This window comes from Monodelphis domestica, chromosome 5 (genome assembly GCF_027887165.1).
Source record: "Monodelphis domestica isolate mMonDom1 chromosome 5, mMonDom1.pri, whole genome shotgun sequence".
NCBI classification, from domain to species: Eukaryota; Metazoa; Chordata; class Mammalia; order Didelphimorphia; family Didelphidae; genus Monodelphis; species Monodelphis domestica.
The window spans coordinates 245,352,224-245,379,319 of NC_077231.1; positions in this window are offsets into that span (position 1 = coordinate 245,352,224).

Consider the following 27,096-nt stretch of genomic DNA (forward strand, 5'->3'; position numbering starts at 1 on the left):
GAGGATACAAAATAAAGATCATGTGCCCATGGGTGATCAGCCAGTTCAAATGCCTGCCTTACCACCACCAAGCTCAGGACAGGAAGTAAAGTGGTGGGACCTTCCATGTCCCCATTTAATATTCCCTGTCTTCAGGAAGTATGTGATTTAGAAAAAAATAAACTGGGAAAATGAACAAACAACCAAAATAATTTGACCATAAAAATCTAATATAGCAGTGGGGAAAACCAAGACATAAACTCTTAAGAAGACAACGTGAACAGAAATCCAAAAAAGCTTCAAAAATGTTAACCCATCCCAAGCCCAAGAAGAATCCCTGAGAAAGTTAGAGTAGTAAAGAAAAAATTGGGTAGAAAAATGAGTGATGTAAAGAAATTGTGAAAAAAGAATTAACAGCTTTGAAAAAACTCATAAATGGATGGGAAGAGAGGAGTAGAGGACAATACTTGAACCTCATTCTCAATGGAATTGGTTCAAAAAGCAAAGAATTCACATACACACAAATGTTCAGTTGTATATAGAAATATAACTTACCCAACAGGGAAATAGGAGGGGAGGAGATAAGAGAAAAAGCTGGGGATTAATAAAAGGGAGAAAAGATAAAGGAAGACAATGCTTTGAAACAAAACAGATTTTTGAGTAGGCACAGGATATGAAGAAAGAGAAGTAAACAGGATGGAAGGAAATACATAGTAATCACAACTGTAAAAGTGAATGGGATGAGAGAGAGAGAGAGAGAGAGAGAGAGAGAGAGAGAGAGAGAGAGAGAGAGAGAGAGAGAGAGCTGGCTTCCTCTGAGTCAGATAGAAATTCTAAGGTCCCAGCCAGGGGAAAGGAGTCTCCAGATGATGGGCCTTTCCTGGAGGCTCTTTTATCAGCCTCAACTCCAAGTGACTTCACTCCAAGTGACTCCCTTCAAGTCTGTCTTCACTCCAAGTCTGAGTCTGTCCTCTGGGTGTCTCTGTTTCCATTTTTAAAGACCTTTTTCTCTCATGTCACTTCCCCTAAATTTTATGGCTACCAATCACAGCTGATGCTCCACTCCAGGACTGGCCACTCTTTCACATGTGGGTCACAGATATCACATTCAATGTATGAAATGGGTGTTCATACCTTTTGTGATTAAACTCCAAAATGGGTAGATATCCACCCTCAACTTTAAGAAGTGTGTTTACACTTTGGGTATTAAAATCTAAAAATAGGGGATTACAATTTAATCTTCACAATCAAGGAAGAGTTAAGTACCTTCATTGTAACTATCATGGGAGAGCCAAATCCAGTCTTCACAAGAGCAAATAGTTTTCACAAAATAACAGTTTTTTTAATAAAGAATAGTAATAAAACAGGTAATGCACATTCAAAAAGTATCATTATCCCCAAAGTAATAATAGCCCATTTAATGACAATAGCAAACAAACCCACTATCATATTTTACATGAGTCAGCTGTATGACATTTAAAGCTAATGGATACTTGTTAGGTTTTTCAGGTATAGTAAATCTTTCAACCTTGGTATTGGTATTGGTATTTCAACCTCGATATTGTTCTGGTGGAAGTAAATTAAACCAAAGAGTTAGAAATGAGAGATGTTCCCTTTTGAGAGCTATCCACAGGTACAATGCCCTGGGATCAACTTCCCAGCTCTTTTGGTATGTGACTGTTATGTCCCATCCATTCACATTTTTACAAAGGAAGGAGGTGGGGGTTATAATTGTACTGCACTTCAACTACTAAAATGGACACTTTACCTCTTGTTACAAATAACACAGAGGTAGGCAAAATGATCAGAGTTGTTTTTTTAAAAAATCTAAAAATCATGTCTAAATGCTCCTTAAAATCAATTTGAGATATTTAGCTCATTAAATTTCCAAAGTTTTTGATACAATTATAACCAGTTTTGATGAAGTCCATCCATCATCTTTGTGACAATTAACAAATCCAAATTATAAAAAAGGCTATTTATGGGCTTTTACAATATTTTGTTCAGTAGTCATCGGGGAAAAGAAATAGAATATAACAGTAGTTAAAACACAGGAAATTAAAACGATTCAGTGTAATAGAATAGTTTGAATACATTAATATATGAACTTAAAACCAAAAAAAATTAAATCATAAAGAAAACAATAAACAAAAATACAATAAAATACAGAGACTTTCATAAAATAATGGAGTCTGAAAAGGCTTAAAAATTTCACCTCCAGACTCTTTAAAGTTCCTTTCTCTATATGTTCAGATCCCTTTTGTCAATATTTTGGTATTTTCCATAGTGAGGGAGAACATGAGTTTGAGGAACCAACATGGATGAATCTTAGAGACTGGGAAAATCCAAATGGCAAAAAGTTGTAGGGAGATGAATTTCTCCCCTGAATCTCAGACAAGATAAGTGAAAGAATCAGCGAACTTATGAATTGTAGAAATTGTTTGAAATAGGGAAGTTACTGCTCTTTCTTAGAGTACACCATGCTTGTAATCTTAATGAGAAGCAGCTTATCTCTTCTCATCTAAGAGATCCAGGCTAAGTTCCTCAAATTAGTAGTAGCCAGTAGGGAGGGCAACTGGCAAAAAATAGGGAAAGAAAAAATAACAAAAACCCCAACAAACTAACCAGCAGGAGGAGGGTAGCAGCTCAAGTAGAGAGTTCAGAGTTCTCTTGGAGTTTGAGAGGAAGGTGGGGTGAGGGTGGGGTGGCAAAAATTCTTGGCAAGAGAAACATAGCTTAAAAATTTATCTAGGTTATCTTAAAATATTGAGAAGTTCTCTTTCAACTAGTGGTTGCCATCAATGTAAAAATTAAAATTAAATATCAAATAATAAACTATTATATTTTAAGGGATTTATTAATGATCATTAGAAACCAAGGAATAAAGAGGATGCAAAATAAAGACCACGTGACCATGGCTGATCAGCCAGTTCAAATGCCTGCCTTACCACCACCAAGCTCAGCACAAAAAGTAAAGAGGCGGGACTCTCCATGTCCCTGCCTAATATCCCCTGTCTACAGGAAGTACTTCATGACAGGAAGTTGGTGGACTCCCTGGAAATGTAATATTTTTTTAGGGTAACAGATTTTCAATTATGTAGATGAAGAAATTAAAGTTATCAATAATCATTTGGAAAAAAGTTCTAAATCCCTCTTTATTAGAGAAATGCAAATTAAAATAACTTTGAGGTACCACTTCAATTCACCAATCTGATAATGAAGGAAAATGATAAATGTTGGAGGGAATGTGGTGAAATTGAGACACTAATGCATTGCTGGTGGAGTTGTGAACTGATACATTCTTTAGGACAATTTAAAATTATGCCTAATGGGCCATGAAAGAATGCACATTTTTCAATCAATAATACCAATACCACTACCAATACCAGATTCCAAGTAATAAAAATGGGAAATGAGTTGTTTATACAAAATTTATTTATAGCTGCTCTTTTTTTGTGGTGGCAAAGAATTAGAAAATAAAAGGATGTCCCTCAATTGGAGAATGACTAAACAAATTGTGTTACATGATGGAATGTTGTGCTATAAGGAATGATGAATAGGATGCTTTCAGAAAGAGCTGGAAAGATCTACATGAATTGATGCATAGTAAAATAAGCAGAACCAGGAGAATATTATACACAATAACTGAAATATTGTGGAACAATAAAATGTGATAGACTTTGCTACCAACAGCAATACAATGAATGATCCAGGTCAATTCTGAGGGACTTATGAAAAGGAATACTATCCACCTCCAGAGAAAGAACTGTCAGAGTAGAAGTAGAGATGATAACATGATTTATCACTTGTTTATTTGAGCATATGATTTGGGGTTTTAGTTTTATGAGATTATTCACTCACAAAAATTAATAAGAAAATAAGTTTCGTATGATAATAACATTTTAAAGGTGATATCAGTTCACCAGGTTTTCATTTTATTTTATTTTTGAAACTTTAAACATTATTTTATTTGGTCATTTCCAAACATTATTCATTGGAAACAAAGATCATTTTCTCCTCCCCCCCTTCCCACCACCTCTCCCATAGGCAACGCACGATTCCACTGGGTATCACGTGTTCTTGGTTTGAACCCATTTCCATGTTGTTGGTATTTGCATTAGAGTGTTCATTTAGAGTCTCTCCTCAGTTGTATCCCCTTCCCCCCTGTAGTCAAGCAGTTACTTTTCTTCGGTGTTTTTACTCCCATAGTTTGTCCTCTGCTTGTGGATAGTGTTTTTTAGATCCCTGCAGATTGTTCAGGGACATTGCATTGACACTAATGGAGAAGTCCATTACGTTCGATTGTACCACAGTGTGTTTGTCTCTGTGTACAATGTTCTCCTGGTTCTGCTCCTCTTGCTCTGCATCACTTCCTGGAGGTCGTTCCAGCCTCCATGGAATTGCTCCACTTTATTATTCCTTTTAGCACAATAGTATTCCATCACCAAAATATACCACAATTTGTTCAGCCATTCCCCAATTGAAGGGCATCCCCTCATTTTCTAATTTTTGGCCACCACAAAAAGTGCAGCTATAAATATTCTTGTACAGATCTTTTTACTTATTGTCTCTTTGGGGTACAAACCCAGCAGTGCTATAGCTGGATCAAAGGGCAGACAGTCTTTTATCACCCCTTGGGCATAGTTCCAAATTGCCCTCCAGAATGGTTGGATCAATTCAAAACTCGACCAGCAATGAATTAATGTCCCTACTTTGCCACATCCCCTCCAGCATTCATTACTTTCCTTTGCTGTCATGTTAGCCATTCTGCTAGGAGTGAAGTGATACCTCAGGGTTATTTTGATTTGCATCTCTCTGATTATAAGAAATGTAGAATGCTTTTTCATGTGCTTATTAATAGTTTTGATTTCTTTGGCTGAGAACTGCCTGTTCATGTCCCTTGCCCATTTATCAATTGGAGAATGGCTTGATTTTTTGTATAATTGATGTAGCTCTTTGTAAATTTGAGTAATTAAACCTTTGTCAGAGGTTTTCATGAAGATTTTTTTCCCAATTTGTTGCTTCCCTTCTGATTTTAGTTATATTGGTTTTGTTTGTACAAAAACGTTTTAATTCCAGATTATTTATTTTGCATTTTGTGACTCTTTCTAAGTCTTGCTTGGTTTTAAAGCCTCTCCCTTCCCAAAGGTCTGACATGTATACTATTCTGTATTCGCCTAATGTTCTTATAGTTTCCTTCTTTATGTTCAGGTCATTCACCCATTTTGAATTTATCTTGGTGTAGGGTGTGAGGTGTTGATCTAAACCTAATATTTCCCACACTGTCCTCCAATTTTCCTAGCAGTTTTTATGAAATAGTGGGTTTTTGTCCCAAAAGCTGGGATCTTTGGGTTTGTCATATACTGTCTTGCTGAGGTCACTTACCCCGAGTCTATTTCACTGATCCTCCTTTCTGTCTCTTAGCCAGTACCAAATTGTTTTGATGACCACTGCTTTATAATATAGTCTGAGATCTGGGACTGCAAGGCCCCCTTCCTTTGTATTTTTTTCATTATTTCCCTGGATAACCTTGATCCTTTGTTCTTCCAAATGAACTTTGTTATGGTTTTTTTCTCAATCAGTAAAAAAATTTTTGGAAGTTCCATGGGTATGGCACTAAATAGATCGATGAGTTTGGGTAGGATGGTCATTTTTATTATATTGGCTCATCCTACCCATAGCAATTAATGTTTTTCCAGTTGTTCAAGTCTAGTTTTAGTTGTGTGGAGAGTATTTTGTAGTTGTGTTCATAAAGTTCCTGTGTTTGTCTCGGGAGATAGATTCCTAAGTATTTTATTTTGTCTAAGGTAATTTTGAATGGGATTTCTCTTTCTAGTTCTTTCTGCTGAGCTGTGTTGGAAATATATAGAAATGCTGATGACTTATGTGGGTTTATTTTGTATCCTGCAACTTTGTTAAAGTTGTTGATTATTTTGATTAGCTTTTTGGTTGAATCTCTAGGATTCTTTAAGTAGACCATCAGGTTTTCATTTTAAATGGTACTTGATAGATCAAAAATTTGACCAAGATATTCATAAGCTCTGGGAAAGAAGAATTCACCTTACCTTTAGGTGTAAAACACAGTACTAATTTTTATTTACTCAGAACATTGGCTAGTGGTTTCTATACTCACTTTGAAAGTTTCTTCATAGATTGTTATAATTCAGTACAATGGAGGGGAGTGGACATGACTAATGCCAAGATGTCTGGTTCAAAGGGTGTAATGGCTTATGGAAGTTGTTAGATGAAGCAAACACATCATTGGTTCTTTAGACTTCTTTGCTCTACTTTGGCTGTATTCTCAGGGTTGTTTTGGTGGGAAACCTCTTTGTTCTGCCTTGATGAAAAATCTTTTGACTTTGATCTCTGGACAGTAATTTACATAATTCACCACAGTAGTAATCTAGGGTGTATTGCTTAGCAAAACACTTAGAGAGATATTATAGAAATCACTGTTGACTTGAAAAATACTCTAGAGACAAAATCATAATAGTTTTTTTCAATGCTCTTGGAGAGGGTTCCTCATCTAACTTTCTTATTTGTTATTAGGTCTTGCAAACCAGCTTTTGTCTTTGTCCTACGGACTTTGGTTTGTAACCGAATATGCTGTAGGGTCTCTAAAAGATCTCGGAGGACAATAAGTTATGTCACTTATTGGGTCTTTCCCTAACCATGTCCCTACATCTGGTATGTGGAATAATATGAGAAATAGCTTATAGATATGGTAAATAGCTGTGTAGAATCCATGAATGATGCTACTACAACTTATATTGAAGGATAGGGAAGCAGTCATGGTAATTTAAACTTCTAGAATAAGTGAGGAAAACCATAGTCAAAGACAAGATGCTAAATGAAATCAAAAGAACTACAGAAGAAAAAAGAAGAGAGTATTACCCATATTTTTTCAGGATAAATAAGTACTAAAATATTCCATCTATTCATCTATCCTCCCACTCATCTATGTGTATTAAAAATAAGTTTTTAAAATCTTGAGCCCTCCAGACAATATCATTTCAGATACAAAAATATCTATTTATTCAATCAATCAAATAGCAATATTACAGCAAAGATGATATAGAATAAGTTGACAATTTCCTTATCTGTAAAATGATCTGGAGAAGGAAATGGCAAAGCACTCCAGTATCTGTGCCAAGAAAACCCCTAATGTGGTTATATCTTCAGATACAGCTGAATACACATATTATATACCAGGAATTGGAACAGGGGGTAAGGGGGAGGGGGCAGATCATGGGAGGTTCCATCTAGAAAGTGGTGCTTGAAATAAGTCTTGAGGGAAAATCTGTAATTCTCAGATATGAGGTTGAGGAAGAAGTGCATTCCAAGCATAGGGTAGAGTTAATTCAAAGACAGGGAGAAAGGAGATAGAATCAGAAGAAAAATAAGTGTCTTGAGATTGCTTAATAGTAATCAGAATAAGTAGGGTGGTTTATATGTAATTTCCAATAGATCAATAAGAAGATAGAAAAGTTGTCCTAAGAACAGTTATTTCAATAAAGCTCCACTCAAAACAACTGGAATAGCTTTTGGTCAGAAGCCAGAATAATTTTTCATATTTCATCCCATGCCCACCCCTATTCCCATTTGCCCATTTGAACACCAGTCCTTCAAAGACCAAGCACTAACTTTCTCAAGGAGTTATGAAAAATTCCCAGGGTTAATAGAAACATTTCCTCTGTCTGCTCCTATTTATTTTGCTATTTTATCAAAAACTTTGCTTGTTTCTCATGGTGAAAACTTTCTATAGGAAAGATGGAAAAATGACTGTATATAATAAAAAGCTATTTAAGATACTAATCATGAAACTGGAAAACAAAAGTAAATTTATTAAGCAATGAAATTGTTTGTGGCTAGAGTTTCTTTGATAAGAAGCTTGCTATTATAATATTAGTCACACTAGCCAAAAGCAACTTCTGATTTAGTTTAAGTTGAAAAAAAATCAACCTCTTTAAATTGTGTTTTGCCTAACAGATTGGATAATAGGTATGTGTGCCAGAGACATCTTTTATGCTGGTGGAGGGATGATAAATTTTGCAATGAATATTCCAACCTTTGTCCTAAGTATTCCCCTAATCCATCACCCTCTAGCCCTTTAGTATTTGTCCTTTATATAGAACAGTAATTTGGAAGCTAACTCTAAGATTAGAAAATATCATTTACAGATTATTTTTCCTTCTCATAAAAATATGCAGTGGAATTGGCTAGAGTTAGCTCTGTTACCCAGTTTGAAAGTAATGAGAAAAGCTGTGTTAAAAGAACAAACTTCTTTGCCTGTAAATGATTGAAGACTCCCAGTAACTTACCCAGCCACGGTGACTCAGAGAGTTGTTGGGAAGGGAATCTACATCCATTGCTCTCAGGGGAGAAAGCTGACCAAGCTGCTAGAGCTTTTGAGAAGCAAAGTGACTAATTCATTGGATGCTCATGAATACTTTGTTTTGGGCCTACTTAGTTTGTCCTGGGATCTGGAGCCATGCCATTATGACGGGCATTCAGTTGAAAGCTTGGATGGAATCAAGATTCTGGGCAGACTGTATGTACTCCATGCTTTTCACTTTTCCTCTATCCTGTGAAGAAAAAAGAAATGGCAAAATCTCTGCAAAAGAATACCAATTTCAGGAAGATTGAGAAGGGCTAAGTTTACTGTTAAAGGCCTTAGGTCGTATATTAGAAGACAGAACTAAGGGAGAGAAACTGAAATTAGAGCAAGAAAGATTTAGAGTAGGCAAAATAAATACTTTTTGCTACTAAGCATAATTAATAGGAAAAGTATTTTAAAGCATTTAAGTAGTTTTGCTTTGGTGATATATTTCCTATGTTACAGAGATAATAGGGGATAGGCCCAATCATATATAGTAATAAGATGTCCTTTATTATTTTTTTCATCATGAAGAAATATTTGTTTTTGAAATGCTTTTTTTTTTGGTAATAATAGCAAAATTGTTACTTTTCTTTTCATTTATTAGCATTTTTATATGTCATTCCCAAACATCCCTCACTCACATTTCCTAAGCAGAAATGATTTCATTTGAACCAAAGTAAGAAACAAAACCACAGCAATCACAAAAAGCAAATGAGCAAAATCAATTTTTTTGATTTTGATACACAAATGCTCAAAATCAATTACTTTAGTATTACAGCATATGTGACATTTCTTACATTTAGAACTGTCTATCTTCTGGCTAGAATGAATCATTATAAGTACAGTGTCCAATTTGATTTGAATGTTCTTTCTGTTTATATCATTGTAATTTTGTGTACTGCTTTCCTCATTTTATATAAATCTTCCCATCATTTCTTTAACTGAATTAATGCTCCACTGCATTCTCATGCATCGAATCCAGAACTGATAATACTTATATCAATTCCTTTGTCTCATTCCACGGTGATGGGGGATGATGAACACAGAAAAGAATTTTTCTGCACATATAACTTATATCCTGATTAGGAATAGTGTCTCAGATCTTACCCATGGTGAGTTCCTAGCATCAAAAAGCAGGGTCTCTCAAACTTTCATGTTGACAGCAAGAGACCCAGGGTACTCTGTGGTGATCAAGGGCCATGGTCTTATGGCTTATGTCATAGAGGATAGTACACAGGGGACAGAGTAAGATCAACGAATGGATAGGATCATTTCTCTAATTGAGTAAGGTGAGAAAGAAAAAGTGCACCATTATCATTTTGTTAATTGTTTCTTATCTAAGGAGGGTGGTCTTTGGGTTGGGAAAAAAAAGAAAATAAATCATTGAAACAGAAGAAAAATGAAAAAAATGTAAGAGATCATCTAGTTTCAATAGGTTTGATTTGCTAGGAACAGATGAAGAGTATTACAGAGAAAAATAATTTTGTGAATAGTTGATTGAGTGCTTATTGGTATCACACTAAGTTCTAAAGATACAAATATAAAATTCAAGACAATCCTTGCTCTCAAGAAGCTTACATCCCCGGGGGCAGCTGGGTGACTAAGTGGATTGAGAGCCAGACCTAGAAATGGGAGGTGCTGGGTTCAAATCTGGCATCAGACACTTCCTAGCTGTGTGACCTTGAGCAAGTCAATTAAATCCCATTGCCTGGCCCTTACCACTCTTCTACCTTGGTACCAATACATAGTATTGATTCTAAGATGGTCGGTATGGGTTTAAAAAAAGTTTACATGCTAATAGGGAGTGGTAGCAAGTGTCTGGAATGTAAACATCAAATAGAAAAGGGTCTCCCTAAATCATACATATGTATTCCTGTACTTCCTTGATTGACTTAGCAAACTGAATATGAGTATTATCTATGTTCTCTTCTTTTTTTATTAAAAATTTTCCTTTTTTTCATTTTAATGAGGTTCAGAAATGAATAGTTTGTCTGATAGAAAGTTATGGGGACTCTGAAAGGAGTTCTACAGAGTTAGGAAGTTTGACACACCCAACTCAGAATTAATTTGATCATGGTTTTCCAGCTTGGGAAGAAGTGGCAAGAACATTGCTGGGAAGATGGCAACGGAAGAGGAAATGATATCCGAGAGGTGGAAATAACTTCTGGAAACATGTGGAGGAAGCATTGTAGAGTGGAGAGTGGGGAATATGTAGTCACTGAATGTGGTTTCATATCCAATGTCTGCAACTTAGTGCCTGCGTGATTTGGGAAAGGTTGTTTCTTCTCACTTGGCTTCAGTTTTCTCATCTTTAAAATGAGGGTCTTGAACTAGGGAATTCAAAGATCTGAGTCTATGTAGTATTGTTTAATTCAGTATGATGTGCATGTTAAGATCGGGGAGATTAGAGACAATGAGTTGAGGCAAAGAAGGGTAATGCCCCTGGAAAGGGATCATGAAGTTGGTAGCAAATGAATCTCACAAACAGAGAAAGTATTCCTAGGAAAGTAAGGGGTGGGAAAATGAAAAGAGAAGCAATAGAAAGAAAAGGAAAATAGCAATATAGAGTGTAGAGTGAAGGGCTAAAGCTGCTAGGCTGTGTGGTGAAACCTTGTCATAGGGTAGAAATATTTCAGGAGTGAAATGGAATAACCAGGAGAGTCTTCTGAGGTATTTTTCAGGCTGAATCACCCATCAGCTTCATCATGAGAGTGTGAATATGATCCCTCTTCCACACAGCTGCCAAATTGATATTTATAAAGCACATCTGACTATATACTCCTAACCTCAAAAATTTCATTGGCTCCCTATTGCCTCTAAAACAAAATACAAATATCCCTGTCACTAAAACTGCTGCTTTGCCATATGACTCCAGCCTACTTTTCTAAATTTGCCAGACATTGTTTTCTATAGCAAACTAAATTCTGGACAATTTCCCCTACTTTTTCCATTAGCTGAACACAATATTCTATCTTTTATCTCCTTGAGTTGGCATAAACTGCTCCCCCCCCCCCCCACATTCAAGGAACATATACTATTCTTTCCTCTATCTCTTAGACTCTCTATCTCCCATCAAGACTTATTTCTAGTGAGGCTTTTCTTGATTTTTTGAAGTGTGTCCCCATAAGAAAATATAAGAGATTTGAGGAGAGAAACTCTCTTGATTTTTGTATTTGTGTCCCTTGAACTTAATACAATGTTTGGGACATTAATATGTCCTCAATAAATGATTCTTTATTTATTCATTAATTCTCCATTTACAAGTGGTCTCCAGAAATAACTTTGCATTTACCTTGTATACTTTGTTTCCATTAATGGGCTATATTTTTATTTTCCCTGATAAAATATAAGTTTCTTGAGGGCAGAGAATGATATGCTTTGCATCTTTAGGGTTTGACATATAATGGGTATTTAAAGAATGATTGCTTTTTGATTGATTGGTTTATAATTGTTTGTGATTTTGAAGGCACAATTTCTAGTGACTGGTTAGTTCTTTCCAAGAGTTTTCTATTTAACTATTATAATAGCTGTCACAGATCAACAGGTAATACTGAATCAACAGCTAAGTCAAATGAGAAATGGCTAACTGAAAGAACTGAAATACATTGCACACTTCCATACTTTATCTTTCTACAATATATACTTATTAAAATGTTTATGTAAGTAATGGAGAAAAAAGGAAGGGAGGAAGGAAGGAGGAAAGGAAGAAAAGAAGATTGATTAGGAAGAGGGAAGATAGAAAAAAAGAAAGGCAGAAAGAAAGAAAAAGGAAGTGAGAAGAGGAGAGACAGGCAGATAGCCAGACAGAGAAGCTGGCTACAAGGAATTTCACTGTCCTATTACTGTCTTCTTTCTCAATCAAGGCAGATTACCTCAGCAACAAAGTTAAATCATTCAAAGAGCTTAAGTTTACTTATTTCTCTTTTCTTCTCAATATTCTATTAATTTCAAAAGAATGTTCTTTACCAAAGTAAACAGCCCAGCTGAGTTGGCAAATCAGGTTGTTGCCTGGACAGCAATTTGCCTGGAAGCCAAGAAGTATGGAGACAGAGGCTAAGAGGAAGCAAATGTGGGGTGATGAGAAATTAGAACTGGAGAGAAAATTAACTAACTTCTCCATTGACTTAGTGATGGGGGGAAGGAAAAAAAAGGCTGAGAGAGAACTCATCTTAGACATGGTAATGAGACCATGAAAAAAGGAACCCCAGAAAGGTTTAGGGGCTAGAATAGGAGCCTGCAGTTTCATGCTAAAGTGATGTCAGTATTTCTGGAAGGAATTACCTAATACCTTAAAACTGTGCCAAGATAAATTACACAAAACTGTATTTCTAAGTTACCTTAATTGTATTTTGTGGTATGTCCCCCTGATTCTCTTACATGACAGGATAAATTAATTGTGTTTTTGAATTGACTGTGTGTTATGCTACGGAGTTCTGAATGGGGAAAGGGATGCAGACAGATAAGAGAAAGAGGAGAAAGGTTATAAACCTAGAGGGATGGCTCTTGAAAGGGACTTTTGCCCTTTCTTTTCTCTAGAATAATGAAAATGGAAAGTTTTTTCCAATGTGAGTAGTAGCTTCAACTCAGCTGGGGAGCCTTCTTTGGGGGAGATATACTTAGGAAACATTTAATGTCAATCCAGGAATCATTTTCAAAGCATGGAATTCTAAATGCTAGGTCTGGGGTGAGCTTACTTTAGATCAAATTAAAGATCACTTTTCTGTGGCTAAAACACTGTGAGGAGATGTCTGATGTGTTATGCCACTCACTGTCATCTTGTTCTGTCATTCAGCTTTGACTGGACATCTACAAAATGTGAGTGCTAGGAATAGAACGGGGCATTATATGTAGATCTCTGCCCTTGGTGTGGATGCTAGACCCACACAGAACAGCATCAATATTGATATGTGAGCATGCGAGAAATGTCCAATGAGCTCTACATACCAACACCAGAGTTAGTGGCAAGTGAGAGAGAGCATTAAGCAACTCACATAGGAGGTACATTAGAGCACTATTATAATCTTATGGCTAGGGGAACTTTTAGGGGGCAGAAGAGTAGAACTTGTTGATTTTTGTTATAGAATTTCAGGACTAGAAATGACCTTTGGAGTCCCTGGAGCCAAGTACATATCTGAGCAAGAATTCCTTCTACACAGTGCCCATGAAATGTTTATCTTGCCTTTTTTGAATTTTTTAGTACATCCAGAAATGGGGGGGGGGGCGGCGGCTGGGTAGCTCAGTGGACTGAGATCCAGGCCTAGAGACAGGAGGTCCTAGGTTCAAAGCTGGCCTCAGACACTTCCCAGTTGTGTGACTCTGGGCAAGTCACTTGACTCCCATTGCCTAGCCCTTACCACTCTTCTGCCTTGGAGCCAATACACAGTATTGACTCCAAGATGGAAGGTAAGGGTTTAAAAAAAAAGAAATGGTTCTTTCCATTCTTGTATAATTTCATTTTATATTTTATTATTAGGATTTTCCCTCATGCTAAACCCAAATTTGTTTCTTTGCAACTTCTATTCATCGTTCCTAGTTTTGTCTTCTGAATCCAAGCAAAACACAATTAGTCTTGATTTCACATGATCACCTTTCAAAGGCTTCTATAAAGCTAACATGTCCCCAAGTCTTTTCTTCTCCTGGATAAAAATTGCCATTTGCTTCACCTGATGCCACCCTCAAGTCTCTCTTCAATCAATGCTATCCTCCATTCAGCTGTCATACTCATCTTTCAAAAGCACAGATCTGACCTCATCACCCCCACATCCATACCTCATTCCCCATTTAGTCCTCCCTATTACCTAAAGGTAATGAAATCCTTTTAAAGCTCTTCAGACAGCCCTTTCCTACTTTTCCAGTCTCTTTCTGCATATTCTATGATACAGTGACATTGGAATCTTTGTTGTCCTTCCATATAACACTCTATCTTCCAACCTCAAGTGTTTTCATTGGCTTTCCTCCATGCTTAGAACTCTCTCCCTCATCTTCTTCCACCACCTACTTTCCCTGATTTGTTTCAACCCTCAACTAAAGTCCTATCTTCTGTAACAATTTTTTTCCTAATCCTCTCCTCCTCAAATTTAGTGCCATTCCTTTGAGATTGCTCCCAGTTTTTCTTATAAAAATCTTGTTTGTCTATAGTTGCTCATATTTTGTCTCCTCCACTTTGTTATTGTTATTTCCTGGCACAGAGCAGGAACTTAATAAATGCTAGTTGACTGACTGGAGATTTTACATGTAGCTTGAACATGAGATCTTGCATTATCTTTTGTCCTCTTCTCTGTAAGTCAGGTCAATAAATATGTATTCAGTACCTACTGTGTGGCAGCATCAAGTGCTAAAAATTACAAAGAGAGATTAAAAAAAATTTCCTGTTTTCACAGACCTCATAGTTGAATGGAGGATACGACATACAAACAAATATGTACAAACAAGCTATACTGGGTAAATTGAAGCTAATCAAGATTCTTTCTAAACTTGGCATTCTGCACTGAACACAACCATATAATGCTCACCCAAGGGAGAATCTAGCAGAATCATCACTTCTCCATTACTGAATGTTTTGGCCTCTCCTAGCACGACTCACATTTATATTAACTTTCTTGGCTGCCATATCATACTAGTGACTCATACAGTCAACAGAAATCCCCAAATTATTTTCAGATGAACCACTTTCCAGCTGTAATGCCCCATTAATCAGGATCATGGATGAATGAAAGAGAAACTTTTGAATGACTTTGGGCTACTAGGTTATGCCCACTGAGTGGGACTATTTTTCCTAGCATCTAATTAATGACATATTTATTTATTTAGTCAATTTAGAACATTATTCCCTGGTTACAAGAATCATTTTATTTCCCTCCCTACATGCCCCCAACCCTTACCATAGCTGACATGCAATTCCACTGGGTATTACATTTGTCCTTGATCAAAACCTGTTTCCATGTTGGTGTTTGCATTAGGATGTTCATTTAGTGTCTACATCCCCAGTCATATCCCCTCAACCCATGTAACCAAGCAATTGTTTTTCTTCTGTGTTTCTACTCTCACAGGTTTTCCTCTGAATGTGGATAGTGTTCTTTCTCATAGATTCTTCCAAGTTGTTCTGGATCACTGCATTGCTACTAATGGAGAAGTTCATTACATTTGATTGTACCACAGTGTATCAGTCTCTGTGTACAATGTTCTCCTGGTTCTGCTCCTTTCGCTCTGCATCAATTTCTGGAGATCATTCCAGTTCCCATGAAATTCCTCCAGTTTATTATTCCTTTGAGCACAATAGTATTCCATCACCAATGTATACCATAATTTGTTCAGCCATTCCCCAATTGAAGGGGGATTTTACAATTTTTTGCTACCACAAAGAGTGCAGCTATGAATATTCTTGTACAAGACTTTTCCCTTATTACCTCTTTGGAGTACAAACCCAGCAGTGCTATGGCTGGATCAAAGGGCAGACAGTCTTTTATCATCCTTTGGGCATAGTTCCAAATTGCCCTCCAGAATGGTTGGATCAATTCACAACTCTACCAGCAATGCATTAATGTCCCAACTTTGCCACATCCCCTCCTACATTCATTATTTTCCATTGCTGTCATGTTAACCAATCTGCTAGGTGTAAGGTGATACCTCAGAGTTGTTTTGACTTGCATCTCTCTGATTGTAAGAGTTTTAGAACACTTTTTCATATGCTTCTTAATAGTTTTGAATTCTTTAACTGAAATTTGCCTATTCATGTCCTTTGCCCATTTATCAATTGGAGAATGACTTGATTTTTTTTTGTACAATTCACTTAGCTCTTTATAAATTTGAGTAATGAGACCTTTGTCAAAGGATTTTGCTATAAAGATTGTTTACCAATTTGTGGCTTCCCTCCTAATTTTGGTTACACTGGTTTTGTTTGTATAAAATCTTTTTAATTTGATGAAATCAAAATTATTTATTTTACATTTTGTGAATTTTTCTAGCTCTTGCTTGATTTTAAAATCTTTCCTTTCCCAAAGATCTGACACATATACTCTTCTCTGTTCACCTAATTTACTCATAGTTTCCTTCTTTATATTCAAGTCATTCACCCATTCTGAGTTTATCTTGGTGTAGGGTGTGAGATGTTGATCTAAACCTAAATTCTCCCATAATGACTCCCAATTTTCCCAACAATTTTTATCAAATAGTGGATTTTGGCCGCCAAAGCTGGGATTTTTGGGTTTATCCTAGATTATTCCACTGATCCTTCTTTCTGTCTTTTAGCCAGTACCAAATTGTTTTGATGACCACTGCTTTATAGTATAGTTTGAGATCTTGGACTGCAAGGCCTCCTCCCTTTGCATTTTTTAAAGGTTTCCTTAGATATCCTTGATCTTTTGTTCTTCCAAATGAACTTTGTTATGATTTTTTTTTAATTCAGTAAAAATATTTTTGGTAGTTCAATAGGTATGGCACTAAATAATTAAATTAATTTGGATAGGATTATCATTTTTATTATGTTAGCTTTCCCTGCCCATGAGCAATCTATGTTTTTCCAATTGTGTAGATCTAGTTTTAATTGTGTGGAGAGTGTTTTGTAGTTGTGTTCATATGGTTCCTGTGTTTGTCTCAGCAGATAGATTCCTAAGTATTTTATATTGCCTAGGGTGATTTTAAATGGAATTTCTCTTTCTAATTCTTGCTTCTGAGATCTGTTGGAAAGATATAGAAATGCTGATGACTTATGTGGGTTTATTTTGTATCCTGCAACTTTGCTAAAGTTGTTGATTATTTTGACTAACTTTTTAGTTAATTCTCTAGGATTCTTTAAGTAGAGCATCATATCATCTGCAAAGGGTGATAGCTTGGTTTCCTCATTGCCTAATTTAATACTTTCAATTTCTTTTTCTTCTCTAATGGCTACTGCTAGTGTTTCTAGTACAATGTTAAAGGATAGAGGTGATAATGGGCATCCTTGTTTCACTCCTAATCTTATTGGGAAGACTTCTAATTTACCCCCATTACAGATGATGTTTGCTGATGGTTTTAGATATATACTATTAGTTTTAGGAAAGTCCCTTCTATTCCTGTGCTTTCTAGTGTTTTCAATAGGAATGAGTGTTGTATTTTGTCAAAGGCTTTTTCTGTATATATTGAGATAATCATGTGATTTTTGTTGGTTTTCTTGTATATATGGTCAATTATGTGGATGGTTTTCCTAATATTGAACCATCCTTGTATTCCTGGTATGAATCCTACCTTGTCAAAGTGAATAACCCATGTAATCACTTGCTGGAGTCTTTTTGCTAGTATCCTATTTAAGATTTTTGCATCGATATTCATTAAGGAGATTGATCTGTAGTTTTCTTTCTCTGTTTTTGACCTGCCTGGTTTTGGAATCAGTACCATAATTGTGTTGTAAAAGGAATTTGGTACAACTCATTCTTAGCTTATTCTGTCAAATAGCTTGTATAATATTGGGATCAGTTGTTCTTTGAATGTTTGATAGAATTCATCTGAACCTGGGGATTTTTTTCTTAGGGAGTTCTTTGATGGCTTGTTCAATTTATTTTTCTGATATGGGGTTGTTTAGGTATTCTATTTTTTTCTGCTGTTAGTCTAGGCAATTTATATTTTTGTAAACATTCATCCATATCACCCAGATTGCCATATTTATTGTCAGATAATTGGGCATAATAATTTTAATGTTTGCCTTAATTTCCTCTTCATTAGATGTAAGGTCTCCCTTTTCATCTTGGATACTGTCAACTTGGTTTTCTTCTTTCCTTTTTTAAATTACATTGACCAGTACTTTGTCTATTTTATTCATTTTTTCAAAGTACTAACTTCTAGTCTTATTTATTAAATCAATAGTTCTTTGATTTTTAATTTTATTAATTTCTTCTTTGATTTTTAGGGTCTCTAATTTAGTCTTCACCTGAGAATTTTTAATTTGTTCACTTTCTAGTTTTTTAATTTGCATGCCCAATTCATTGACCTCTGCCCTCCCTAATTTGTTACTATATGAACAAAATTTCCCCCGATTACTGCTTTGGCAAAATGGCAAAATCCCATAGATTTTGAAAGGATGTCTCATCATTGTCATTGTCTTCAATGAAGTTATTAATTGTTTCTACAATTTGTTCTTCAACCAATTCTGGAGATTTGTATTGTTTAATTTCCAAGTAATTTTTTATTTGCCTTTCCATGTACCCTTACTAATTGTTATTTTCATTGCATTGTGATCTGGGAAGGTTGCATTTATTATTTCTGCTCTTTTGCACTTGTTTGCAATGTTTTTATGCTCTAGTACATGGTCAATTTTTGTGAATGTGCTGCTGAAAAGAAGGTGTATTCCTTTTTGTAGCTATTTTTCTCCATGTATCTACTAACTCTAATTTTTCTAAGATTTCATTCACTTCTCTTACCCCTTTCTTATTTATTTTTTGGTTTGATTTATCTGGTTCTGATAGAGGAAATTTCAGGTTTCCCACTAGTATAGTTTTTCTATCTATTTCATCCTTGGGCTCCACTAGTTTCTCCTTTAGAAATTTGGATGTTATATCATTTGGTGCATATATGTTGAGTACTGATATTTCCTCATTGTCTATACTGCCTTTTATCAGGATGTAATTACCTTCCATATCTCTTTTGACTAGATGTATTTTTACTTTGCTTTGTCAGATATGATTGTTACTGCTGCCTTCTTTTTCTCAGTTGATGCCCAGTAGATTTGGCTCCATCCTCTTACTTTTACCCTATGTGTTTGTCTCTTATAGACAGCATTTGTTTCTTATAGACAGCATACAATAGGGTTTTGGTTTCTAATACACTCTGCTATTCACTTGCGTTTTATGGGTGAGTTCATTCTATTCACATCCAGAGTTATGATTACCAGCTGTTTATTTCCCAGCATTTTGATTTCCACTTCTAGTCCTGCCTTTTCTTCTTTCACTATTTCCTTCTACACCAATGTTTTGTTTTTAATCAGTCCCCCTAATTCCAACCCTTATTTTACTTTCCTTTCTATCCCCTCTCCCTTTTATTCCCCCCTTATTTTCTTTACAATCTCTTTAAACTGCCCCCCAACCTCTCCCTCCCTTGTAACACTTCCCTCCCCACCAGTCTTTTTGTTACCCTTCTACTTCCCTATAGGGTGCAAATCGATTCTCTGTCCTAATGTATTTGATTGTTCTTCCCTCTTTGAGTCAATTTCAATGCATGTAAGAATTGAGTATTTCCTTTCTCCAACCTCTTTACCCTTCCAGTGTATTGATATTCTCTGCCACTCCCACCATGTGCTTCTTTGTGACATATAAATTTACACCATTTTGTTTCTTTTCCCAAGTTTTTAGTATTAAATTATTTTTTTAGCTCTAGTTGTATATATATGTATATATATTTATGCATACATATATCTATATACAAATTTATATCTTGGCATTTCATCCTATACAGTTTGTCACTGTTCCCTCTAATTCTTCTAGCCCCCCGGGTGATAATAACAATTTTTAAGAGTTTCCAATGACCTCTTTTCTTATAGGGATACATATAATTTTAACTTATTGGCTCTCTTAAAGGAAATTTTTTTTTTGGTTTTCTTTTCCCTCTTTCTTAATTACCTTTTGATGATTTTCTTGAGTTCTATGTTTGGGCTTTGAATTTTCTGTTCAGGTCTGATCTTTTCTTTACAAATGCTTGGAATTTTATATTGTTAAATGATCATACTTTCCCCTTTAAGAATATAGTCAGTTTTTCTGGGTATTTGATTCTTGGTTGTAGACCTAGTTCCCTTGCTTTATGGAATATCATATTCTATGCTTTTTGGTACTTCAGTGTAAATGCAGCCAGAGCCTATGTTATCCTAACTGTAGTTAAATGGTATCTGGATGACTTCTTCTTAGCAGTTTGTAATATTTTTTCCTTGGTCTAATAGTTCTTGGATTTAGCTATAACATTCCTGGGTGTTGTCAGTTGTCTATTAATTACAGGAGGTGATGTGCAGATTCTTTCAATTTCCACTTTTCCCTCTTGTTCTAGAATATTAGGGCAGTTTTCTTGGATAATTTCCTGTAGTATGATGTCCAGGATTTTTCTTTTGTCATGGTCTTGCAGTAGACTAATGATTCTTAAGTTGTCTCTCCTGGAACAATTTTATAAATCTTCTGTTTTGTGAATGAGGTGCTTCATATTTTCCTCAATTTTTTCATTCTTTTGATTTTGTTTTATAGTGTCCTGCTGCCTTGTGAAGTCACTTGCTTTTAATTGTTGTATTATGGTTTTTAAAGACTGGATTTCATCCCTGGCTCTTTGGTCATCCTCTTTCTGGTCTGATTTTCTTTGGAGGTCCTCTTTCATCTCCTTTGCCTAATTTTCAAGCTGATTAATTTTGGCTTTCAAGACACTGTTTTCTGTTTCCAAATGACTTATCTTGCTTTTTAAGTTCTTTTCCCAGTTGTCTTCAGCCTCTCTTAATTGTGTTTTGAATTGTATTTTTAGTTCTTCCTCTCTTAATTGTGTTTTGAATTGTATTTTTAGTTCTTCCAAAGCCTGTATCCAATTAGCTGGAGTTTCTGGTTTTTTCTTTTTGGCTTGGTGTTCCTTCATCCTTCTCTGTTCCATTTGCTCTTTGTTCATTGCCTGGATAGAAGCTGTTGATTGTAATTTATTTTTTCTTTTTCTGTTGTTTGCTCATATTTACCCCTTCTTTAGTCCCTGTAGTTGCCCGGGCTCTTGCTCCTCTCATTTTGTGTTGGATCTGTGGTTTTGGGCTTTTCTGTCAGCCTTCACCCTTGGAACTTAGTCAGCAAATCTCTCAGCACACCATGTGGTGGAGGGGTGTTGGAGCTTGTGCTTCTGAACCCTCTGAAGGCTTTGATGAGATTAAGCCCAGCTGAGTTGCAGAGCTGGATTACCCTGAGACCAAAACCTCAGGAAGAGGGGAGCAATATGGAATGTCTCCACTGCTGCAACTAGGTTGCCTGCTCTGCACTTCTTCTCCAATTCCTTCCCCATTGCCTGTGTTTGATGCTCTGAACCTGGCACAGCTTTGCCCACAAGGCACTCACTCCAGACCAGCACCCTTGCCCACCCAGAGGTTCCAGCTACCACTGAAGTCCTAGTGCTCCAGGTGGGAGAGGGGTCCTGAGACCGTCCTTCCTTCCCCTTAAACACAAGTGATCTCGAATTCAGGCTTTTGGAGTGTACCTTTTAAGTTGAGTACAGCAGGATGGTTACTTGGCTCTGTCCTGTTGTTAGGTTTGATTTTCAGTCTCCTAGGAGCATTTAGTTTATAATTCAGTAAGGAAGGGTTTTCAGAGATCTGAACTTTCACTGCCTCTATGCCAGCATCTTCTAATTAATGACATTTTTGAATCTTTTTTATCTATATATAACTGGCATCTTAAACAAATTTCATATTTCACCTTTTCACCCTCCAGGGTGAATAAGAGGATAAATAAATGACCACATATTGTCTCCAATGATGTTTCTTGTTTCTTTTATATACCTAATGAAATTGATTCTATGGACTCTAATATGATTTTCTGAAGGAAAATCTGTAAGCTGTCTTTCCTTTTAGCTTGCAATGACCTTCTATCTTTTGATTTCCTCCATAGTAACACTCTCAGTGTTGATATGGTTCAGTTTCTCCATGTAGCATGTCAACTTGTCAGCTGTTGAACAAAGATCTCATACTCAGAGGATCAACAGTTAACTGTGATTCTTAACAATATCTCCCCCCCTTTCTGTCATTCTTCCTCTGTCATTGCTGAAGTATAAAGAAGCCACACAGGAGTAAAAGTTCTTAGTCATTTTTCTTTCTTTCATGGTTTGACAGAATGAAAGGTTCATTCATCTGAAGACCAGTTTACATGAAATGAGAATTTCTATTCTTGACCAGATTGGTCCTTAGATAGCCAATATGATTTGTTACCAGGATGAAACTCAAAGTCTATTCAGTATGGTATCTATCAGATTTGGGGGCATCTCCATAAGGACCAAAGTCATTCCCAGGTCATAAAAAGATCATGACAGTAGTAAAATTTTTGTGGAGATAGTTATCCCAAATTTCATGGGGTGGTTGGTTATTTTTTCCTTCAAAGCATATGGTAACAATAAACAGAAAGAATACCCTAAAGATAGCTGCAGTTATATGCCAACATTTGCTGCTATACTGGAAGAGGAAGAGAAATTTTAGGTAGAACTTTATAAGTTCCCCTAAACTAAATAAAAATTTCCACTGATACCAGATGAGGAAAATTCTTATTGAATTGTGATATTGAATTGGTTTCCCTTGTGGCCCCCAAGAACAGTTTGATTTTAAAATTACAATTTAGTCTGTCCCCCAGGCTATGAAACTGAATTGAGTTCTCCATTCTTTTGTCTAGATCTTTTGTCTTTGTTAAGCATAACAGGGTTAAAGGCATATGGCTAGGCTGGCTTTTGTTATAGGCAGGGAAATGCTCCTTATTTATCTGTAAACAACTCTCTTAGGTAATGAAATCTTTCAGCTCTAGCCATCATGGTGGTCCAGCCACATGGTGAAGAGGAAAGGCTGTGTTGGTGTCCTCCTGAGACCTGCCTCTCCCTGCGTTGAGGGAGGAGGAGATGAAATCTCTGAGGATACTTCTTGTGAGGCTCTTTCCAATCAGAAACCTCTTAGGATGCCCTAGAGAGGGCTGAATGATGATGTCAAAAGGATTATTTAAATTTTGTGGGAGAGGAAGTTCACTTCTTATCCCTGTTTTCTGGTCGTGTTTCTTTTTCCCCCAAGACTATCTGCTTAGTTGCTTACACTTAAGCCTCTGTTCTCTCTGGCCAAACTGGATGACTGGTTACTTGTACTCATCTTTCTCTTTTTGGGCCTCTCTTGAGGCCTTGGAGTCTGGATTTGTGGGGTGAATTTGCTGACTAATTAGAAAATTTCTTTAATAAAATAATATTTTAAAACTAAAAATATCACCTCCTGAGAATTTCTTTCATTACAAAGACATCTTTAGTACAAAAGTGGACATAGAAGAGATTGGCAAAAAATACAACTTCAAATAAAAATGTGAAAAATGCCAATAGTTTATAGGATTCACTACCAAGACTCATGAATACTTTTCTTTAAAAAACATAGTCAGAAAGAGCTAGGTACAATGAGCATCAAATAAAAGTGACTATTAATGATTAGTTATTGTTGTAAATGTCATTTAATATAGTTGCCTATATGTATAGCAATAACTTCAACTAGGTAGACTAAAACTGAAAATCAATACCAAATTAGGATAAAGATAGACAACATCTGCCTGAGCAAACACTGCAGATATACTCTTGACCAAAATTGAATTGGAAAAATCAGACAGCCTGGACTGCCTTTAGGATATTCCACCACACTTTTAATGATCCAAGGATTCTCACTCACTCAAAAATCCATCTTTCTAATGCCTATTGTCTTAAAGCACTGCTCTATTGATTTGAGTCATGGAATACCACATTCTCCAAAGAAATGGGCACTGGAGAAGAATGGTGGGCATACATGGGCTAAATGTGATACAAATCATGACTTTTATATAAAGAAATGGTCTAAAGAATAAACTGCAGAAATTACTTAGTTAAGTAATTTAGTCTCTCTAGGCCTCAGTTTCCCAAACTGTAAAATAAATGAGTTGGATGAGGTTGCCTCTGAGTTTCTTTTTATTGTAGATACTATGCTCGCTCCTAGAGAGCCCACAGTTGAACCTTGAGTTATGTCCATATTTTTATGTTCTACTAAGTTGTTTATCCTTCAATTTTATAGTAAGGTCAAGGATTTGATGTCCTTTTATGCTTATATTTCTTCTATTATTCTAATTTCTCTAAGTTAGGGGACTCAGAAATCATTTGTAAATCCAGTTTTCCTATGAAAATAGTAAGACACCATACGGATATTCAAATTATGGGTTTAAATTTTTATTATAATAATTCTACTCTAGGAAAAATATAGCAGTCCCTACTAGACTACATAGCTCTTATTTCAATAAATGCTGTTTTATTTATAAACAGAGTTTCTAACAATGTTTTTATCATAAGGCAAAGATATCATTGATACATATACACTTGAATTATATGGATTCAAGTGGGACACTGGGAGAAATAAATTTTTAAAATCATATTATACCTGGCTATTCATCACCTTTTAATTTCACTTACTAGGTTGAGGCATTTGTAGAAGTTTATTGCTCCCATAGGTTAAATGAAAAGTGAAACACTATAAATACAAGATGAGAAATTTACCTGACAGTGTTCTCCCTCTACCTATCTGAAGCCCCCAAGTCCTTCTGAAATGTGAAAGCTACACACGCAGACTTTCTTATGGAGATTAGACACCTCAGGGAAAAGACTCACTTATGTGAGCTTCCCTTTACAGGTAACATTTTTATATAGGTGAGGTTTGGGTAAGTTAGATATCAAGGATGGCCCTGAATTAGGGCAGTATAGCAGTTTACTTCTCGAATAAGGACCTTAGAGATCATTACTTCAACCCCCTCGTTTTATTGACGGAAAAACCAGAAGGCAACCAGAAAGCTTAAGCAATTTGCCCAAAGAAACACAAATAGTTAGTGGCAGGGCTGGCAATCAGGTCTGCTGGCTGATAAACTTAATATTACTTCCTTCTCTCCCCAATCCTTCCTCTTCCTTATGAGGAAGGGTGGCATTTTTTCAAGCCTTTTTGGAGCCTTGAAGAGAAGAAAGGGGCTTCCTCATCTTTTCATTCTTCAAAGGCACACCAGGAACTGATGCCTAGAAAGCATTTGGTAATTCACTAAATATTTCTTATTAATTTAGAGAAATGGCCCAATATAAAATAACAAATGCCTTAGCTGGGCTCTTTTTTGTACTCTTATTTACCCTGCCCAATAATACATGAACCAAAAGCAGGTGATAAAATTAGGAGGCATCAAATTTAAAATAGATAAAAGGAAATAGTATATTGTTTACTCACCACATAATTATCTTGTAAAAATCAGCACTACAGGATATTATTGTGACAAATAGTTTCAACTGAAAATTAGACATTTACAATAACAAAAACTACATGTGTATTTAGATTGCTAAATCCATTTTAGGGGACTAGAAGGACTCCATGCTTTAGAAAGAAGCAACTCTGTTAGGACAGGTCTACAGAATCAGTGAATGAGAGGTAATTTCCCAGATAATTTGAAATTATAAACAAGCCTCCGCATTTTACCTCAATAGAATGGAAATTTCAGAAGAAAGGGTAATTGAGGTATCTTCTGCTTTGCTCTCCTCTATCTATAGTCCTATCAAATTGAATGATTTTAATTATCCACTTTCTTTTGCACATGCAGATATAAGTTAAGTATCAGGCAACAAATTTCACTAGGTATCACGAGTCACTGTCATGATGAATCAAATCTGTGTCTATATAGGCCAAAGTGAAGTACAGATTTATAAGTAACATATTAGATTGGCAGGAGCATCAGCTCTGGAATTAAAGTATGTTAGTTCAAAGATTACCTCTGATGGTTACTATTTGTGTGAAACCTGGGAAAGTCACTTGGTTCCTTATATGCAAAATGAGCAAGTTAGAAGAGATAAATGCTAATGCTTCTTTCATCTAAAAATCTTGCATCCTGAAGTTGTGAAGATTGGATTTGGCTCTCTCCTGATTGTAACAATGAAGGTACTTAGCTCTTCCTTGATTGTGAAGATTAAATTGTAATCCCCTGTCTATTTTTAGATTTTATTTCCCAAAGTATAAACAGAGTACTTAAAGTTGAGTGTGGAGATCTACCCATTTTGGATTTTAACCACAAAAGGTGTGAACATCCATTTCATACATTGAGTGGGCAGTCTGTGACCCATGTGTGAAAAAAGTGGGCAGTCATGGAGTAGAGCATCAGCTCTAATTGGTAGATGTAAATTTTAGGGGAAGTGACACAAGAGAAAAAGGTCTTTAAAAGTGGAAACAGAGACATACAGAAGACAGAGACTTGAAGGGAGTCACTTGGAGTAAGAAGAGAGTTACTTGGAGTGAAGAGACACTTGGAATGCAGAGGGACACTTGGAGTTTGAAAGAGGCACACATTTGGAGTGGAGCCTGCTGGAGTTGAGGTTGATAAAAAAATCTGCTGATTGAACTGACAATGTGGTGACTGTAAAGGCTGACTTCCTTCCTAGCCCTTTCTGGAGGCATGAGCCTCCAGGAAAGTCCCATCATCTGGAGACTCCTTTCCCCTAGCTGGGGCCTTAGAATTTCTACCTGACTCAGAGGAAGCCAGAGCGTTCTCTCTCATTGATGGATCTGGGGGAAGGATTTAGACTGAGCTTGAAAAGTTATCTAATGAAGCTTGAGGCTCACTCATCCTCTCTCTCTCTCTCTCTCTCTCTCTCTCTCTCTCTCTCTCTCTCTCGCTCTCTCGCTCTCTCCTTCTCTCTCTCTTCCTTAATATCTTCCCTCTAATATAAATAAACTACCATAAATTCCATTTTACTTTAGTAATTCATTTTTGGGATTTAGAAATTAAGTCCCTGGCAACCAATTAAATATTCAGCCAAATCATAAATTTAACAGAAGACTACCAAATAAGACCACTAAATGTGTAAATGCATTATCTCAAAGGAACTAAATGATTCTATCGACTCTTCACATTGCTCAAATGATTGAAATAATTGAAAAATGACCATTTCTCTTTTCCTAATGTAGATATAATATATAGAACTTTTGCACTTTTCTTTAAAACATCAGGGACTCTATACTGTTATGTACATAATGAAAACATTAGCCT